A 4,472-nucleotide genomic window follows, 5' to 3' on the forward strand; every position below is an offset into this window, starting at 1 on the left:
GTGCGAATTCCGCGAGTGGCAACTGCTTTGCCCAATCATCCTGCCTGTGGCTGGTGAACGCACGCAGGTACTGCTCGATCTCCTGGTTCCAGCGCTCAGTCTGGCCATCTGTCTGGGGATGGAACACTGTGGACAGCGCTGGCTTGATTCCCAGACCCTTGTACACCACATGGAGATACTTTGAAGCAAACTGGGGACCTCGGTCTGATATGACCTTGGCTGGGGCCCCATGATGCTTGAATACGTCGCGGATGTACAGGTCTGCCGCACCTTCTGCCGTCAGAGTCTCATGACAGGCCAAGAAGTGGACCTGCTTTGTGAAGCGGTCGGCGGTAACCAGGATCGAGTCGAATCCATCAGACTTTGGCAGGCCGACGATCATATCGGTCGTGATGATCTGCCACGGGCACTCGGGGATCTCGTTTGGCTTCAGCGGACCCTGGGGTTTGGCTGGGAATGTCTTGGTACGGTTGCACACGTCACAGGTGCTTACGTACTCATTGACGAATTTGGACATTCCTGGCCACCAGTAGTTCCGCGATACGAGCTCTAGGGTTTTGGCACGGCTGCCATGACCGGCGATCGGCGAGTCGTGGTGGATCTTGACTATGTCCTGCCGGAGCTCCACGTTCTTTGGGATGTACATGCACCCACGGAACAACAGTAGCCCTTGTTCGGCATTCCACTCCTCAAAACCCCTTTGCAGTCAGGGCGGCCTGAGGTCCTGTACCTTTTCAAGTGCCTCAGCCACCTCCCGATCCTTCTCCGAACACTCCCGAATGCGCTTCAGAAGCGACTGATCGGCCGTCACCGAGGCATGACCGCGTCTGGCGGAGGCGATGCGGAAGCGCTCCGGCTTGAGAACCACCTGATTGGTGTTATCCTCCTCATCGCCGATTTGATGGTCTGATCGATGCAATAGGGCATCAGCCTTTCCATTCAACGCTCCGGCCTTGTGCATGATGCGGAAGTCGAAGCGAGCCAGGAATAGCGACCATCGCGCTTGACGACGCGTGAGGTGCTGGGACGTGCGCCAATATTCGAGGTTTTTATGATCGGTTACGATCTCGAACTGATTGGGTAACCCCTCGAGATAGTGGCGCCAATCGTCTAGCGCCTCAATGATCGCGAGCATCTCCTTATCGTAGATCTCGTAGTTCCGCTACGCTGGATCCATTGCATGGGATCTGAAGGCGATGGGATGCCATTTGCCGTCATCCTGCTTCTGCATCAATACGCCGCCCGTGGCATAGCCCGAGGCATCAACCTCAATGGGCATCTCCCGATTAGGATCGTACAGCGCCAAGACTGGAGTCGTCGCAAAGAGCCGTTTGAGCTCGTCAAAGGCGTGCTGTTCCTCTTCGCCCCAATGCCATGGGTTGTTCCCTGTGAGCCGGTCGAGTGGTCGCGAGATCTTAGCGAAGTCCTTGATGAAGCAGCGGTAGAAGTTGGAGAACCCCCGGAACTTCTGAACGTCTTTCTTGTTCCGGGGTACCGGCCACTCATTGATTCCTTTCAGCTTCACGGGATCCATCGCTACCTCATCGCCACCAAACACATAGCCGACATAGTCGACTTTGGGAATGTCCCATTCGCATTTCTCAGGCTTCAGGAACAGATCGTTGTCCTGAAGGCAGCGCAGAACCTCACGTGTGACCCTCTCATGTTCCTCCTTGTTGGTGGAGAAGATGAGTATATCGTCCAGGTACACGAGGATCTTGCCACCGACAATGAGATCATGGAAGATTTCGTTCATCATTGCCTGGAAGGTCGCGGGGGAATTGGTGAGACCGAAGAACATCACCAAGGGCTCGTACAACCCTCGGTTAGTCACAAAGGCCGCCTTCCATTCGTCACCGGCTTTGATCTGGACGTTGTTGTATCCCCATCAGACATCGAACTCGGTAAAGAGCGTAGCGCCGCGGAGCTTATCCACCATCTCAGCGATCAACGGTAAAGGGTAACGATTCTTGACCGTGACCGCATTCAATCGGCGGTAGTCCTGTACGGGTCGAAGCGTCCCTTCCTTCTTTTTGATGAAGAAAAAGGGGGATGAGATTGGCGACTTCGACTCCCGTATGTAGCCCTTCACTAATTGCTCCTGTAGGAACTTGTCCAGTTCCTCTTGCTCGTTGCTCGACAATGGGTATACCTTCGAATGGAACGTGGAGTAGCCGGGCACGAGTTCGATCGCGTGATCGTATGGCTTCCTTTCGGGTAGCCGTTCTGATGCTTCCTTCGAGAAGACCTTCAGAAACTCGTGGTACTGTTTGGGTACCGACTCCTCGGCGGTTTTGACGACCTTCTTCTTGACCTCTTCCTCAGCGAACAGCTGGGAATACGTGTGCCCTGCTGCAACGAACAGCTGAGGGGTGCCAGGAAGCGTGATACCCTGCTCCCAGGCTTTGATCAAGTCAGCCTCATCCCATTCTACTTCCACCGAATCTTCTTTGGGTTCGAAGTCCGGGAGCACCATGCTCCGGCAGGCACCTATGAACGACTGTTTGGACTTCGGCGAACGTCTGTGCGCTGTGGGCCTGTCCCCCGTATCACGCGCAGTCGTTGCTTGCTCCATTCGGCCAGTCCTCCTGGCACTGCACGTTTCAGGGCATCGTGACAGCTTTAGGGAGCCTGACTCCCAATCGATCTCGGGGTTGTGTTCGCATAGCCAATCCAACCCAACGATCACATCCTCTGGACCTATGTCCGTGACCGTGAACACCGTCTTCTCGACGTGTTTTCCTATGTGCATCTGTAGCACTGCTACTTCCGAGATGCTTCCGTCTTTGTTCAGGGTGCCGTCGATATTGTATAGCGGAATCGGCTCTTTCAACTTCCGCGTTTGCACCTTATTCTCGATAATGAATCGCTTGTTGATGAACGTCGTGGTGGCTCCGCTGTCCACCATAGCGATTATGTCTTTGTGCCGTCTTTTCCCTTGAAGTCGAACTGGGTTGTGAAAATGTTGGGACCCCTGGTCCAATTCGTACACCATTGCAGAAGACAATACATTATACTTATTACATGATGACACTCGCAGCCCGACGCGTGCGGCACGAAGCACGGACCAGATCAAAAACCCTCCTCCTTCATCGCCCGATAGTGCTTGAGCTCCTCGCGCATCGACTTCACCTGTGCCATTAAGTCCGCCAGCTCCGATTGCTCAGATTTCGCTGAAGCAGCACTTATACTTGCCGAGGGTGTTGTCGTGACGGGGGCGCTTGTCGCAGCCTGGGTGGAGCCCAAGGCAACCGTAGCCTGTGCGTTGGCGCGTTTTGTGTAAGGCTTGTCCTTACAATTGGGGCATTCGAAGTGTCGGTACCCCTGCTTCCCACAGCCGAAACAACTGCCGGGGAAGTTTCCTTTTCCGACGGCCGCATTGATGCTGGCCGAAGCTGTGTGTGACGAGGGTGCACCACCACGTGCCCCTCCGTGTCCTCGACCTCGTGCCGAGAAGAAGTTGTTTAGCTCGGGCCGACGGGCCCGGCTGATGTCGAGGATCTGCTGGACCTCAGTGGCGCGCTTCTCAGCTGCTTGCCACGTGGTGAAGGTCTCGAGCTCGATCTTTCGGTACACGCGGGAGGGGATGCCACTCAGGTACTTGTCGCGTAGCTCCAGGTCTCCATACCCAGAGTGATCCACCGGACCCTTGAACAGCGCGGAGAATTCCGCGGCGGTGCGTTTTTCATGGACCAACTTGTCCGCGCAGAGCTTTGCCAGCTCTACTTGTGCTGCCGCCTCATCGTCGAGATTTCCGAAGCGGGCCCGGAAGGCGGTGGCAAAGGCCGCTTTGTTCGCGAATGGGGTCGTGGCCCCTTGTACCCCTATCTGCACCGACACGAGCTGGGCGAAGTAGGGAGTGGCCCAGGCGTGGGCATCTCCATCGAGCAGGCTAAGTGCGACCTGCACCTTGAGTTCGATGGTGGTCAATGACGTGTTGATCAGCCAGTAGATGCGCAGCTGCGACAGGAACCGGTTGCACTCGATGACGGTCTTGCCATCGTAGCGAAGCGGGAGGAGGAGCTTCAACGTCTCCTTATCAGGGACGGCAGCGGGAGAGGACATTATCGGTGACGAGGGGGACGAAGGACTGCCCGCAGACGAAGGCGACTGTTGTGACTGTCCGCCGGGCGGACTTCTCGGGGAATGAGTGCTTGAGCGGCCTCGCGGCGGCGACGGCGGTGAAGTCGGTTGAGGAAGCCCGGAGGCGGGGTCACGTAGGACAGGGACTGGAGTCGAGGCGGTGACCGCTGACGACGAGCTGGTCCAAGAATGCGGCGGAGTGTCGCGGGGCTCGGTCTTGGGAGGCCTTTCCAGCCGCGGCCCCAGGGAGGGCTGGGGGATCGCTTGAGGGGTCGCTGAAGGCTGTGCGACTGCCTCAGTTCCTCGAGGGAGATGGGGATCTCCTCGCGCTTGACCTGTACCAGCGACAGGTTGGGGGATGCGGGGTGCCTGGGGAGGCAGGTCGGGAT

This window comes from Postia placenta (genome assembly GCF_002117355.1).
Source record: "Postia placenta MAD-698-R-SB12 unplaced genomic scaffold POSPLAscaffold_14, whole genome shotgun sequence".
Lineage (NCBI taxonomy): Eukaryota > Fungi > Basidiomycota > Agaricomycetes > Polyporales > Adustoporiaceae > Rhodonia > Rhodonia placenta.